This window comes from Trachypithecus francoisi, unplaced genomic scaffold, assembly GCF_009764315.1.
Source record: "Trachypithecus francoisi isolate TF-2019V2 unplaced genomic scaffold, Tfra_2.0 Lachesis_group21, whole genome shotgun sequence".
Classification (NCBI taxonomy): Eukaryota; Metazoa; Chordata; class Mammalia; order Primates; family Cercopithecidae; genus Trachypithecus; species Trachypithecus francoisi.
The window spans coordinates 29531792-29548384 of NW_022681467.1; the positions used below are offsets into that span (position 1 = coordinate 29531792).

The 16593-nt window shown below is 45.1% G+C and overlaps 1 protein-coding gene across 4 annotated transcripts in view; it reads left to right on the forward strand.

Annotated features, from left to right (window-relative positions):
* The window catches only part of RALY (RALY heterogeneous nuclear ribonucleoprotein), a 94092-nt gene that overhangs the window by 29875 nt on the left and 47624 nt on the right, over positions 1 to 16593 (forward strand). For all 4 annotated transcript variants that reach the window (XM_033186142.1, XM_033186144.1, XM_033186143.1 and 1 more), the window contains one exon: positions 9081 to 9163. The gene's annotated coding sequence lies outside the window, so the exon portion shown is untranslated. The remainder of the gene's footprint in view (positions 1 to 9080; positions 9164 to 16593) is intronic.

Below are 16593 nucleotides of genomic sequence, written 5' to 3' on the forward strand. Positions count from 1 at the left end.
CACTATTCTGAGGTAGGTGATTTAATTACCATTTTACAAATGTGACAACTTCAGTTTTAGAGAGTATCATTCAGTAGACAATGACTGACTCATTGCAAATACGGGAAAACAACTAAATATTTCTTGCTCCCAAGTAGGGAAGAGTGGTAGAAGAGACAGGCAGGTAAACAGTGGTCAGAGCACTAAGGATACCCAGTTTTGGTGGCAGAGCCAGGACTTAAACCTAGGTCTGTCTGCTGGTTGTTTCTACTATATGCTGCCTTCCTTACAGAGGGGTGGAGAGAGCAGCAAGCCCAAGTGGACATCTAGGCTGGCAGGTAGTCTCTGGACAATGGCCATTCGTGGGGAGGCCTGTCCTTGGATTTGGAGCTGGGCTTTAGTTCGGGGGGGTGGGGGTGGCAGAGGCTAAAGTCTTAGGCGGGTGACTAAGACGAGGGATCTCATGTGGAACCGAGCCCATTTATAGAATAAAGCACCTAATTTTGTGCACTCCAGAAAGTGAAGCCTTATGGTCAGCACTGATCATATGCTGGAGTATCACAAGAGCCCCACAGTCAGTCTATGGTATAATAACAGGGAGGAAGAGTTGGTATCTAGGTACATGGATGGGGTCCAGAGTTTTCTTTAAAAATGAACGTTGGGTCTGGTGGATAAATGAGCTCTCGAGTATAGAACATTGGGCACTGGGACCTCAGTCTACTAGTCCAATCCCCTTAGTTCACAGATGAAGAAACTGAACCTAGCATTATCAGCGGCTTTTACTGAAGAGTGCCCAAGGTAAAACAGGAGGACTGAAGGATGCTCTAGCCCAGAGCTAACTAGCCAGGGTCAGAGAAGAAGGAAGACATGGCCTCTGGGGAAAGGAACCAGCATTTGCAAATGCTGTGCTAAGAGGAAACTGGTTCAAATTTTTAAGCTGAAATAATTTGTAGACTCTTAACAAGGCTTATTTTTTTAACCCGAAGACTGCCTCCCTATCAGCTTCTAAAGTCCCTCGCCTCTCTCACTTCAGGTGGGATTCAGCAATTCAAATCCAGTTCTCAGACTAATTCTGATTCCAGGCAGGAAATGAAACAGTCTTACCCTTAACTCCCATCCGTGTACCTACACTGAAACTGAATCCTTATTGAATTTTTCACAGATTCCGTTGTGCCTGACCATCCACTTATGATTTTAATTTTTGGGTGAAATTGGTATTATCTCTCAGATCCTAGCCCTCCACCCTGGAACCGGAGTTCCTGGACTGAATCTACATCTGCAGTTAGAGCAGTGTCATTGCTTTTTTGTTGATGTTGTTGTTGAGATGAAGTCTCACTCCTGCCTCCGCCTCTTGAGTAGCTGGGACTACAGGTGCGTGTCACCATGCCTGGCTAATTTTTTTTTTTTTTTTTGTATTTTTAGTAGCATCGGCGATTGACCATGTTGGCCAGGCTGGTCTTGAACTCCTGATAATCTCAGGTGATCCGCCCGCCTTGGCCTCCCAGAGTGCTGGGATTACAGGCGTGAGCCACCACACCCAGCCTGTCATTGGTTTTTGAATACCTATTCAAAAATTGATATGTAAACTTGAAATTTGCAGTTCCAGCCTCCACATTGAGGTCCCCTCCAAAGTTATTCCATACTGTATGAAGTCTGAGTGAGGTGAGAGGTGGCTTGGTTAGGCATAAGGAGACTGGGTTCTGGCCCTGCCACTGACTTCCCCTCTGTGTGACTTTGGACAGATTCCCCTCCCTGCTCTGGTCTTACCTCCCTTTTTGTAAAATGGTTGAACCCTTCCTGCTCTGGTCTCATCAGGGACATGAAAGCCATTTCTACATGGTCTCAATTGCACAGAGCAGTGTTTGGTCGGAGCTTTGGTGTGTTGGTTACTGATGATAAAGCTTTAGATTCTCACTTCCAGCTCGAGAGGGGGAAGGGGAACCATCCAACTGTCTCATTAGCATGGAGAAAAGAAAACAGTAATTACTTGTGCCTCCCTTGATAATTCCTGCGGGTTGGATCTTCTAGGGAAAGAGGAGGGGAAAACTAGAGATAGCTTCAGCTGAGAAAGGAGAAATGCTGTTAGCTACCCAGAAAATGCAGAGGCAAGAATGATTGTCTTGCACATCTGTTGTATTCTGTGGACGTTCCTCCAGGCAGCTTGGAGACTGCCTAGATTGAGTTTCATCTATTTATGGCATGCATTATGTTCTCATACGTGAACATGGGTTGGGCTCAAGACCCCTAATGTCACCTGTCATTAAGAAACCAGCTGTCCTCTAGGGCCTACTTTTTGGTACACTGGGCATCCTGACACCTGTCTTTGTTTGGGAGTATGGGAGGGTTTTACTGAGCCATTTTGTGTTCTGGCTGCATTTTTTATTATGTTGTGAGGTCATTTTCTTTACCCCCACAGCAACACAACCAGTTGTTTTATTATGCCTGAGCGTAGGCAACCATACAGTAGAGCCAGTTACAAGAGTCAAGGTCAGGTATCCTTGTGAGGGGAGGAGTCTGGAAGAACTGCAAGACCACGGGGTTTAGTAAAGGCTGGGATAAGCAAGTCTTAGAGAAGGGTTGAGGCAGTTTTGAGGCTGAGAGGTTAGGGGAGCTGGAACCCAACTATCAAATAGATTGGCAAGTTAGCTTGTGGGACGAGGGCCATTTGCCCTGTGCCTTTGCCTTGTGCCAGTCTTTTTTTTTTTTTTTTTTTGAGACGGAGTCTTGCTCTGTCGCCCGGGCTGGAGTGCAGTGGCCGGATCTCAGCTCACTGCAAGCTCCGCCTCCCGGGTTTACGCCATTCTCCTGCCTCAGCCTCCGGAGTAGCTGGGACTACAGGCGCCCGCCACCTCGCCCGGCTAGTTTTTTGTATTTTTTAGTAGAGACGGGGTTTCACCGTGTTAGCCAGGATGGTCTCGATCTCCTGACCTCGTGATCCGCCCGTCTCGGCCTCCCAAAGTGCTGGGATTACAGGCTTGAGTTGTGCCAGTCTTTTACTCCCTGTGTGTGGTCAGTTGTGAGCCCTCGAGTGCTGACTGTAGCAGAAATGGGTTGGAGACTGCCTTCAGGGGAGCCCTTCCTGAGGGAGCCTGGAGCCACTAGGCTGAGATTATCGCCTGTGGCTGTGGCTGCTCACTCGTGCCTTGGTTGCCACCCCAGAGGCCTGGGGAACCCAGCTTCCCTTTCTCTTCCTATCTCTTGAGGAAGATAACCCTTCAGCAACACCTGTCTCTCTCTCTCTTTTTTTTTTTTTTTAAGACAGTCTCACTCTGTTGCCCAGGCTGGAGTGCAGTAGTGCGAATTCAGCTCACTGCATCCTCTGCCGCCTGGATTCAAGCTCTTCTGCCTCAGCCTCCAGAGTAGCTGGGACTACAGGCATGCACCACCACACCCAGCTAATTTTTTATGTTTTTAGTAGAGACGGAGTTTCACCGTGTTGGCCAGGCTGGTGTTGAACTCCTGACCTCAGGTGATCCGCCCACCTCAGCTTCCCAAAGTGCTGGAATTACAGGCGTGAGCCACCTCACCTGGCCCAGCACCTCTTTCAGCCAGTCTTCCTATGGGCCCTGGAGCTTGCTTATTCTAAACAGCAAGAGTTCTGTAGGAACATGTAGGAGATTATTTCCTCTACCAAAATCTTTTGTCTTCGGCTCACTGGGAATGCTCCTTTTCTCTTGTCCCAGACCTTTTGCTTGATTCCCCACTCTTTGATGTCCAGATCCAGGCTTCCTGTAATTTTCACTCTTCATTCACTTCCTGGCTCCTTTCCCTAGCCTCCAGTAGTAGATTCCTGGGTTTTCTTTTTTTAGAGGATAAGGAAGGTTTTTCAACAGAGCTTTCATGACAGGGAGCTATTGGGGAAAGGTCCAGAGGATGTCAGTAACTTCTTAACCACAAGGAAGGATATACTCCCAGGGCTTGTTAGCTTGGAATAATGCTGATAGAGGAGGAAGCTGTGACAAGAGAAAGAACCTGCTTGTCTTCTGACCTCTGCAGGCTTCAGCTTAAACCAGGCAGAGGTTGGGCTGGGGCAGGGCAATAGTGAGGACTGAGGGTTGGAGCCCTGAGCAACTTGTCGATAAGTGCTTCACTTTACCTCCTGTTGACAAATTTAGTTTGGAGTTTGCACAAGCATACTCCCTTCATTTAACATTTATAAAGAGACATTCCTGCTGCTTCTCTTTTGAATAAAAGTCCTTGGTTCTGGTACCAGAAGGAAAAAGATCTTTTCCAAAGTCTAGACCTCAGACATTTTATTTATTTTATTTTATTTTATTTTATTTTTTTTTGAGACAGAGTCTTGCTCTGTCGCCCATGCTGGAGCGAATGGTGCGTTCTCGGCTCACTGCAAGCTCTGCCTCCCGGGTTCACGCCATTCTCCTGCCTCAGCCTCCCAAGTGGCTGGGACTACAGGCGCCCGCCATCACGCCCGGCTAATGTGTGTGTGTGTGTGTGTGTGTGTGTTTGTGTGTGTGTATTTTTAGTAGAGACGGGGTTTCACCGTGTTAGCCAGGATGGTCTCGATCTCCTGACCTCATGATCCACCCACCTCGGCCTCCCAAACCTTAGACATTTTAAACCTGTTCAGGTGTCTCCTTCCTTACCTATTCTCCCTTCACCCCTTTCCCATCCTCTTTTCTCTACTCCCTGCCTTTTCACTCCTCACATCTCCCTTAACTTACGAAAACAAGAATGGGAAAAGGACACCTTAAGCCAACAGATTAGTAGGTATTTGGTTGATACAGATACTGGGGCTGAGACTCTGAATATGGAGCTTGAGATTTTGGACTTCTAGTCCTCAGAATAAGAGTTACTGGGCAGGTTTTGTTTATTCCTTGATTAACTCACATGTCAGATACTTAGACTGACACAGAGCCTGGCAGGTAGTTCAGAAGACCCTAATCCTACATCACCCAAGACCAATATGACAGTTCATAAGACCCTAATCCTGCCATAAGGTCACAATCTTATGGAGAAGACGTAGCAGCATTGAGCACACAACCCCCACTCCCTCCACATCCCCCATTCAATCATTGAATTTTGAGGATAGAAAGAACTTTAGTTTATCTGGTCTTCTTTCATGTTGCTATGTAATAAAGTAAGGCAGATCATGAGAGTAGGTAGGCTCTGGAGTAAAGTAAAGCAGACCTGGGTTCAAATTCTAGCCTTGTTGCTTACTAGCTGTTTGACCTTGAATGGCACACTTAGCCTCACCTGTCTTCAGTTACCTTGGTTGTAAAATGGGCATGTCATCACCTACTTCACAGGGTATCATAAGGATTAACAGTTTAACACCCAGCCTCATGCCTGAGGCATAGTAGCAGCCCATGTCTTTCTGTCACCCTGCATCAAGGCTTGGCTTAAATCATTGCTTCTTCTGTGAAGTTTCTGAGACAACCCCAGGTCAGACTGATTTGTTCTTCACTTTCACAATATATAACATTCTTTGAACTGTTAGATCCTGCCTAATATTCTTAGTAATTTTTTTGTGGGACATCATAGTCCCATCCTGAATGCCAAGTGCCTAAGTATAAAGACTGTTCTCAATCATCTGTGCATCCTCCATAACCCCTCACTCAGAGCTGTGTACACAGCAAAGCCAACCAGTACAGCTAGTATCAGGAAATATTTTTTGACTAATTAGATAGAAGGTTTGTGTATGTACTCTGTTTTTCAGCTTACAAGAAGAACTATAAAAAACGTGGCTGGGACTCTCCCATCCTAACTCTGCTGTTTTCCTCACCTGTTATCACATTGATAAAAACATGTGATCATAAAATCCTTGTGTTGGCAGTATAGGAATTCCCATTTTGCAGATGAGGGATCTGAGATGAAGATTAGAACTCAGGTCTCTTGTTGGGAGATAGATCCAGACTAAGTAGGAGGAATAGAAACAGAAATCTTATAACTGGCTGGGCGCAGTGACTCACGCCTGTGATCCCAGCACTTTGGGAGGCCGAGGCAAGCAGATAATTTGAGGTCAGGAGTTTGAGACTAGCCTGGCCAACATGGTGAAACTCCGTCTCCACTAAAAACAAAAATTAGCCAGACTTGGTGGCATGTGCCTGTAATCCCAGCTACTTGAGTGGCTGATACAGGAGAATCACTTGTACCCGGGAGGTGGAGGTTGCAGTGAGCTGAGATTGCACTACTGCACTCCAGCCTGGGCAGCAGAGCAAGACCCTATCTTATAAAAAAGAAATCTTGTAACTGACTAGGTCTCCATTCTTTGCAAGAAGCAGGAGTTTTTACAAGGAAGAAGGGGAACCAGGGGTACTGTATTCCTGAGGCCTTAGCTAATGGTGAGACCAGAAGTGAATATACCCACAAGCCGGAGATGTTTCAAGAACATTGCAGAGAGAGTGGCGAGAAAAGGGTTCAGGATAACGTCATAGATTCACTAGGCCTTGAAAATTAAGAAGGGTTTGAATGTGTATAAATGAAGAAGGGCAGTTCCAGTGAGATAACAGTATAGACAAAAAATATGGGAGGTGGAAAGCCCACAGTAGAAGTAAGGCAGATGATGACCAGATACTGGCATACCTAAGAGCAAGGCTGAGGTGACTGGGAGCCATGACTTTTTTTGAGCAGGGAAGTGGCATTAGGACCATTAGTCTGGCAGTGTGGATCTCATGGATTGGAGTAAGAGGTATAGGGGAGACTAGTGAAACAGAGACCAGGCAAGAGACTCCTGTAACATCTGCCTTTGTAATGTCAGTAAGTTTTGAGAAATATTCCAGTAGTGCAAGCAAGAGATAATGTGATCCTGAACTAAGAGGAAGTTGACAAAGTAGGGAATAAATAATACTTTGGGAGGCCAAGGCAGGTGGATCACCTGAGGTCGGGAGTTCGAGACCAGCCTGACTAACATGGAGAAACCCCGTCTCTACTAAAAATACAAAATTAGCTGGGCGTGGTGGCCGGCGCCTGTAATCCGAGCTACTTGGGAGGCTGAAGCAGGAGAATTGCTTGAACATGGGGGGGCCAGAGGTTACAGTGAGCCGAGATTGTGCCATTACACTCCAGCCTGGGCGACAGAGTGAGACTATGTTGAAAAAAAAAAAGAAAATAATGATTTGGATGAGCTCTTAGAGAGGAAAAAAGTAGAGCTCTCAGAGGGGGAAAAAAAAACCCACAAGGATTTGGCTGTTGTAGGAACGGGGCAGAGAGAGAAAGAGGGGTTGAGACCATGAATATTTGGAGTCTGAGTACCTGGGAGAATGGTTATGCCATTCTCTGAATCATAGAGGCTGGAAAATAGAAGGTGAATTGAGTTTGTTGACTTGTTGATTGGAGGTGTTGATAGTCCAGTCCCTTTAGCACCCGACTCCCTGGTGCCTCTGCCTTTGTCTTTTGATCCAGAGCTACAGAGATCCTTCGATTCCTTGTGCTTGCTGCTTTGTTCCAGACCTGGAGGCCCCCCGCACCCTCAATCCCTCTACTCATGACTTGGAGCAACTTTCACTCCCTCTGAAATAAAATAGTGCTTAGGCCAGTAACTACTCTGTTTCCAACTGTGCAGTAAATGCACAGTTGTTATTAAATGGCCATTGTTATTGTCATAGCTTTGAGATTACAGTAACTAGAGATTAGAGAAGCCTCTGGAACCACCTGGCTGAAGGACTCAGGAGTCATTCAACTTGTATTCGATAAAAAGCCTGGACTGCAAGTATATGGAGAAGATGTCAGGCTTGGGTGTAGATGGGTGGGGGACTGTGAGCCATGTAAACTAGAACAAGAGAACATGTTTCCTGCCTTCTTCTGTTTTTGAGAATTGTTACATGTAATGTGAGGTTAAGAGGGCAAGCCCTGGAGTTGCAAGCCCTGGAGTTGGACTTCTGGGTTCAAATCCCAGCTCCACCACCATCTTGTTAGCTGTGCAATGAGCAAATGTACTTAATTTCTTTGTGCCTCAATTTCCCCATTAGCAAAATAACACACCAACCTTAAAATATTGTGAAGATTAAATGCGTTAATACAAATAAAAGGTTTATATCAGTGCCTAGTATGTGCTAAGTATGTGCTACTCTTCTTGTTCTAGAGTCTGCTCTATTCCATTCCACATTCCTGGGAATGAATATATAGGGATTTCTCTTCACCATCCTCACCGAACAGAGGAGGGATCTGAGCACAGAAAACTGAAATAAATCTCAGAATGCTTGAAAGTTTGTCTCAGCTAGAATCTAGGTTATCTAAGCCTGGAGGAGCCTGGGCCACAAGTGAGAGTTAGAGTTGTCTGGAAGACCTGAGTTTAACTCCCAGTTTTACCACTTGACTTATTTTGATCTTGGGCAAGTAACCTAGTCTCCAAACCTTAATTTTCTCATACATAAAATACAGAACAAATTCCTTCTTGTGTCTCTAGTATACCTCATTTTCCTTATGACTCCATTCTAGCTATATTATTAGTCTTCTTGTTCCTTAAACATACCAAGGCCACAGGGCCTTTGTACTTGCTATTCTCTCTCTGGAACACTCTTCCCTCAGATCTTTGCATGTCTTACCCCCTCACTTCATTCAAATCTCTCTGGATGTCACCCCTTATAGAGGCCCCTCCCTGACCATTTTATCTAAAATAGACTTCACCCTTACCTTTTGTCATTCTTTATTCCCTTACCTTGCTTTCCTTTCCTTTTTTTTTTTTTTTTTTTTTGAGATGGAGTCTCGCTCTTGTCGCCCAGGCTGGAGTGCAGTGGCATGATCTCGGCTCACTGGAACCACCCCCTCCCAGGTTTGAGTGATTCTCCTGCCTGAGCCTCCTGAGTAGCTGGGATTACAGGCGCCCACCACCATGCCTGGCTAATTTTTTTTTGTATTTTTAGTAAAGGCAGGGCTTCACCATGTTGGCCAGGCTGGTCTTGAACTTTTGACTTCAGGTGATCCGCCCCCCTCAGCCTCCCAAAGTGCTGGGATTACAGGCATGAGCCACCACGCCAGGCCTGCTCTATTTTTCTTTATGACACTTAGCACTACTTGAAATTATATGCTATAAATAATTGACCTGTCTTTTGCTAGGATGCAAAATGTGTGAGGGCAGAAATTTTGAATGCCTGCTGCCTGTTCTGAGCAGCACCCCTAATGGACTTTTCTCTCTATTATAGGTGAGCCCTATTCCCGGAGGCAGGTGGTGCTGACCCTGTAACCCAAAGGAGGAAACGGCTGGCTAAGCTCAGCATTGTTACTGGTGAGTGAGGGTGCCTGGGAAAGCTCTGGGCAAGCTTAGGCCAACATGGTGGGTAACTAGTTTGGGGATTGTTTTTACCTTCAGTACAGATAACTCATAAGTGATTATCTTCCTACTCCATGTCTAAGAGATCGGATGTTGCACAGGTAACTTTCTGAACTGGGAGGAGGGTTGAGACTGCTCTCCTAGAGCTGCCACAAGAATGTCTGGGATCATTTGCCATGAGTAAGGCAGAGCAGGTCTGTTTCCTTCTTGCTTCTGCTAGCTGCTTTCTACTGGGATGTGGCGGGTGGGGAGCTATCCTGGGACCTGGCGGCTGTACCTGTCCTCTCACAAGCTCTTTAACATGACCTCACAGCCCTTAGATACTTTTTTTGGGGGGTGGGGGGGGGTGGGGGGCGGGTACAGAGTTTCACTCTTGTTGCCCAGGCTAGAGTGCAATGGTGCGATCTTGGCTCACTGCAACCTCTGCCTCCAGGTTAAAGCAATTCTCCTGCCTCAGTCTCCTGAGTAACTAGGATTACAGGCATGCACCACCATGCCTGGCTAATTTCATATTTTTTAGTAGAGACGGGGTTTCTCCACGTTGGTCAGACTAGTCTCGAACTCCCGACCTCAGGTGATCTGCCTGCCTCAGCCTCCCAAAGTGGTGGGATTACAGGCGTGAGCCACCGCGCCCGGCACCCTAGAGACTTTCTTAGCTTTAGTTTTTACTGTAATCTGCCAAGCTCATAGGTCAGCTCCAGAAAATCCTGTAGTTTCTTCAGTTCTGCAAAATGTCGTATGAATAATGGTGAGAGTGGAGTGATTAAGGCTTTATAAATGGGATGTCAGGGGAACCTGACAGATGGTGAGAAGGAAGGAAAATCCACACATTAAGAACTTACTGTGTTACTGATGTCAATCTAGACAAATCCCTTTTTGTTTGTGTGTGTGGGGTTTTATTTTTGTTTTTGGGAGACAGGTGTCACTGTGTTGCCCAGGCTGGTCTCAAACTCCTAGGCTCAAATGATCCTCCTGCCTCAGCCTCCTGAGTAGCTGGGATTATAGACATGTACCACCACAGCCTGCTCTGAAACCTCATTTTATAGATGAGGAAATTGAGGCTCAGGAACTGAAATAATTTGCCCAGGGTTCACACCTGGGAATCCATAAAGCTGATGTTAGAACCCAGGTCAGTCTGACCATAAATGCCATTGTTCTTCCTGACCTGACAGGCTTTCCTTGGGCTGCTAATTTCCCTCTCTAATTCTGAATTTTCTTACAAAGTTCAAGAAGGCAGACTTAGGAATTCAGAAAGGAGATTCAGTTGAGGGGCTGAACAGGGCAGGTAGGAGTTGGAGGTCCCTCTGAGCAGTGGTATTTCTAGTGAAGGGAGCTACTAGACTGAAAGATAGGAAGAACATTCAAGCAGGCAGAGGCCCAGGCTAAAGTGACCAGAACAAGAAGAATACCTCTATAACACATGGTATCTCATAAACACTTGGGCCAGTACAGGATAAGGACCTGAGTACTGGCTTAAAGTTGAGAAACCTGGGTTTTTATCTTCTCTCAACGTGTGCCCTTGGACAGTCTTCATTCCCCTATTTGTAAAGTCGGAGTGCCTCCCTGTCCCCTCATGTCTCATGTGTGTACACCAACCATGCAGGTATGTTACAGAGAATCAAATGAGAAATGCAAGTTGGAAAGCTTTGTGAACTGTAAAGCAGCATGAATGAAACAAGAAAGTGAGAGGAAAGCATTTTAAGTGTCTGTCTTAGCTCGTTTTATGTTGTTATAAAGGAGTACCTGAAGCCGAGTAATTTATAAAGAAGAAAGGTTTATTTGTCTCACAATTTGGATGTTGGGAAAAGTTCAAGATGGGGTGTCTGCACCCAGTGAGGGCCTTAGGCTGCTTCTACTGTGGTGGAAAGGGAACTGCTGTGGCTAGAAATCAGATGGTAAGAGAGGGAGAAGGGAGATGCTAGGCTCTTCTTAACAGCCGTCTCTTATAGGAACAAAAAGAGTGAGAATTAACTCGCTTCCCCTACCCTCCTTCCAGGGAGGGGATTAATCTGTTCATGAGGGATCTGCCTCCAGCAATCCAAACCCCTCCCATTAGGTCCCACCTTAAACATTGGGGATCAGATTTCAGCAAGAGGTTTGGAGGAGTCCAGCATCCAAAATATAATAGTGTCTGTGGCATCTCAGTCCCTGACCTGTTTGCTGCCCCATTCCCCAAAAGTAAACGGGAGGATTTTCCTCTGGAAATTTTCACTGTAAATCTTCTCTTATGCCCTTCTCCTCCTCTCCTTTCTTTTGCGGGCCCTACCCATAGCTTAGTTTTTCCTTAAGGAAAAGGATTCCAGGGCACAGATGACAAAGCCAGGTGGCACAGATGACAAAGCCAGGTAGCACAGGCAGCCACGATTTGCAATGTGTAGGCTGCAGAGTGCAGGTTTAAGTGCACTCATGAACCCTGGCATAGGATACTACAGCAGTTCCCAAGAGCCCATCCCAACAGGAGTTGGCACTCCACTGAGGTGTTGCCTTGTTCCCTGCTGTCATCTCTTGAAGAAGGCTATTCCTCCTTTGGCCCTAGGTTCCCTGCCTGCCCCTGCTTACTGCTAGTGAAAAAGGCTCTTGTACTGTAGCCTCACGTTTTATGGAGGCCATGGTCATTCCAGTTTTTCTACCATCTTGTTCTCCCCCTTTACCAACGATGGAGACCATTCTCTTCATACTGTGTTTTAACAATGGATATTCTGTTCTATCTGCCTGAGAGTGCACAGAGGGTTTTGACCCCTACCTTCCCTCCTACTCTGAATATCCAGGCTCTTGCTGACACTTCTTTTTGCCTTGTTAATGTAAAGTTCTACAGCTTCTGGCCTTTCCCTGGCCTGGGTGCCAAGCTTGGATCTTATACGCTTCCTGTAATAACTGCTCTGTGAAGAAGCTCCACTATTAACTTTTAAAATATGAGTGATTCCATGTAAGTCAGTGTATAATATATACATTTATATATGATAAGCTACCCATATAATACCTTATTTATCTAACAGCCTCATTTTTCCAGAGTCCAACTGAAAAACAAGAGGGAAGTAAAGCATTGTCATCCTTAAGTATTTGCACAGTGCTAATTTATTCTTTTTTTTTTTTGAGACGGAGTCTCGCTTTGTCGCCCAGGCTGGAGTGCAGTGGCCGGATCTCAGCTCACTGCAAGCTCCGCCTCCCAGGTTTACGCCATTCTCCTGCCTCAGCCTCCCGAGTAGCTGGGACTACAGGCACCTGCCACCTCGCCCGGCTAGTTTTTGTATTTTTAGTAGAGACGGGGTTTCACCGTGTTAGCCAGGATGGTCTCGATCTCCTGACCTCGTGATCCGCCCGTCTCGGCCTCCCAAAGTGCTGGGATTACAGGCTTGAGCCACCGGGCCCGGCCTATTCTTATTTTTTATTTATTTATTTTTTTTGAGACGGAGTCTCACTCTGTCGCCCAGGCTGGACTGCAGTGGCGCGATCTCCACTCACTGCAAGCTCCGCCTCCTGGGTTCACGCCTTTCTCCTGCCTCAGCCTCCTGTGTAGCTGGGACTACAGGCGCCCGCCACCACGCCCAGCTAATTTTTGTATTTTTAGTAGAGACGGGGTTTCACCATGTTAGCCAGGGTGGTCTCAATCTCCTGACCTCGTGATCCGCCCGTCTTGGCCTCCCAAAGTGCTGAGATTACAGGCGTGAGCCACCGCGCCCGGCCATTTATTCTTATTTTTACGTGTTGTTGTAACAAGCTTAGCATTTGGTTTCTAAAACCCCATAAGATTAAAAGCAGCATATCAAAAAAGGGAGAAGAGCTGCTGTATTAATACCATCTAGGGGTGAGAGCTGAAAGCTGACTGAAAGGGGAGGGGTGAAAGAAGAATAAGTTAAAACAACAGTCTGGAGGCCACTTAATTTAGGAGCAGCACCTCCACAACCATGTCCCTCAGTAAGATGAGGGTGGGCTGGGTAATTCTGTGGTGGTTTTGGGTTCCTCTTGAAAGCCAAAGTTTTCAGAAAATGTTAAATTAAGTATTTATAGTGTCTACTATATATTATCAAGCACTATACTGAATGCTTTACATAAATATATTTCATTTTCATAGCAACTTGGGAGGTAGGTGGTGATATTCTTATTTAATAAATTACTTGAGAGTTAGAGAGGGACGTGGAAGCAGTGATCAGAAGAGCTAAGCTTAGAACCCAGAAGAATCTGGCTCCAGAAAACCAAGTTTTTTTCTATTATATCCTACAGTGGCTCTTTCCCCACTACCTAAAACCCTGGTCCTTCTCAGGCTCTTAAGCTAGTAGTCCCCCACTACTCCCTTTTCATTTTCCTATAGACATTTTTCGTTTCCTATAGACACATTTATTCATTCATTCAGTGAGTATTGGAGTGTCTGTCATATACCAGTCACAGTTTGAAGTGTTTGAGGTGTAGCAGTGAATAGAATAGTTTTCTCTCTGTAGTTTACGTTCTAGTAGAGAAAAGTAGATAAACGAATAAATCTGAAGAAAAATAAAGCAGAGTAAGGGAATAGGGAGACTCTGGATTATTAAAGAAGGCCTCTCAGAAAGTAAAATTTGTGCTGAAATATGTAAGAATTGGAGTAGTGAGCTATGTGTATCTTTGGGGGAATAACATTCTAGGCATAGAGTTCAGCAAGTTCAGAGGTCCTGAAATAAGAGCATGCTTGTTGTGTCTGAGGAACGAAAGGAGGCCATGTGGCTACAGGTGTGGTAAGAGCAGACAGCCTTCCTTACCTTGTTCCCAATTTTAGGAGGAAAGTATTCCATCGTGTGGGGTTCAGGCTGAAGTTCCCTTTTATTCCTAGTTTATTAAGGGATTTCATTATGGATGGGTGTTAGATTTTGTTGATTTTATGGTCTTTGTTCTTTATTCTGCATTGACATTACATTCATTGATTTTCAGATACTAAATCAACTTCACATTCCTAGAATAAATCCCACATGGTTGTAGTGTATAATCCTTTTTATATGGAGTTAGATTTGATTTGCTGGGGAATACTATTCTGTAGTTTTCTTAGGTCTTTATCTGCTTTTGGCATTAGGGTGACCTCATGGAATGAATTGATATGTTCCCTCCTTCTCTGTTTTCTGAAAGAGTGTGTAAAGGATTGGTATTATTTCTTCTTTAATTGTTTGATAGAATTCATCAGTGAAGCCACATGGGCCTGGGCTTGTCTTTGTTGGAAGAGTTTAAAATTACTAATTCAAATGTTTTACTTGTTAAATCTACTTAGATTTTCTATTTCTTTTTGAGTCACTTTTGATAATTTGTGTGTTTTAGGAATGTTTCCATTTCACCCAAGTTGTCTAATTTGTTGGTAATTTGTGTCTTTTTTTTTTTTTCTTGGTCAGTCTAGATACAGGTTTGTTCATTTTGCTTGTGTTTTCAAAGAACCAACTTTTAGTTTCATTGTTTTTCTTTTCCATTGATTTTTTTTACTATTTTTTACTATTTTTATTATTTTCTAATTTCTGCTGCTTTGGGTCTAGTTTGCTCTTTTCTAGTTTCTTAAGGATTAGTTTATTGGAGTTTGAGGCACAGTACACCCCAAACCAAACAATTCTTCAGGCTTGACTATACCAGTGGACTGTCAGTTTGCTCTTTCTGATACAGTAGCCTCTGGAGAAGTATCAAACTTCAGAGGGGGCCTGATTCAGAAACAATAGGGAAGACAAGTGGCCTACAATGTATATGTGTTACCAGTAGAGAGAGTGCTAGGGCTAGACCCATAGCGCTCGGCAGCCTGGACCCTACCTCCCCGAAATCAGCACTGGGCAGGCAGTGAGGCAGGCTGAGCTTCGAGTAAGACATATGGGGGTGGTGTAGCAGGAAGTCAGGTGACACTTGGCAAGCCAGGGCCTCCCAGGCTTCTAAGGAAGGTTCCCTGATAAAGAGCTAGAAGAGACAGCTGCCTACCTCATGGACTTAAGAGGCTTCACAGTGGCTTTTGGGGGACCTTTCTGAACACCTCTTTTGCCTGTTACAACTGAAATTCTAAGCAGAGATTTGATTCCATTAAATAAGGGTCATAGTGCAGATGCCATAGGTAACATTGAGGTGGGAGGGGCTCGAGCAATGCCTGGGCTTACTGGGGACTTACTCGTGACCTTTAGTTTCCTCATCTATAAACAAGGAATAATAGTTTCTACCCAGCCTACTGTGTAAAGCACATTTCAGATAAGTGCTATATAAGACCATTGGATAGTGTACAAATGTACAAGACTATTAATGTTAGTAATTACAGTGTTAGGGACCTGGGATAGAGTCTGAGAAGGTCTAGGAGCAGTAGCAGTGCATCATTGTCCTTCAAGGTATGGGGATGAATGTTTGACCAAGGTGGACCTGGTGGCTTAGAAAGGGCAGGAGACTCATTGTCTGCCACTGTAATCATCAGATGGCTCCTAGAGAATTCTGTGGAGGAGCGGGGATCTGAGGGGGAGGCTGCCAGGGCAGCTCATGTAAGAAACAGCTGTTCCTATTCACTCTCCACCCAAGGATTTTGGCCATATTTTATTACTTTGGTTCCAGAAACAGCTGGCTTGCTTGAGGATTGCTGTCATAGCAAAGCAATAACCTACAGCTTGCTTGGGGGAAAGGAATCGCATGCAAAGGGCTCTGAGCGCTATGAGGTCCTGGGTTCCCCTGCTTCCTTCCCCAGTTTTCATTAAAACTAAAGAAGATCCTTTTGTCCCTTTGGAGCAGCAGGCCAGAGCAGAACAGCCAAACAGGAGAGGGACCTATAGGTTAGATTAACTGGAGGGCAGTTCTAGGGATTTTGGCTGTGGCAGTGAGATAGGGCCCTGAGCCTAAGAACATGGCCAAGAGAACAAAATCTAAGCTGGATAACAAAGCTCAAGAAACCGTGGTCTGTGAGCGATGGTGTTTCTAGAACTTTGAGATGAGTAAGAAGTGAATAAAGGGGACTTATTGAATGGGACAGATTGGGGGGTGCTCAAAACCTACTTTACCCCATTAACACAAAGCAGAAATTGCTTCTTTGAAATTATCTGTCATTGTATTGTTTGAGTCTCCACTATTCATCCTTCCCCCTCATTGCCACCTCCCATATCCCTAATTAGCCTAATCTGTCAAGAGTCAACAATTCTGAGTACATAGGGCAAGAGATAAAAGATAAAAGATATCTGTGACATAACTCGTCTTTAGGAAGATTAAGTAACTGCATCTTTCCCACTATTGTGTGTATTCTTAATACCAAGATTTGGGTCCTTGATCTGACATTTATTTTCTGTGGGACTGACTTAGCTGTAGTTTCCTCATATAAAGTAATGCCTACTTTATATAGTGATTGTGTTGCTAGTAGGAGATGATGAAAATACCTGGCTTGGCTTGGTGTTCAGTCACCAGTGATTGGAATAAATTCTGATACC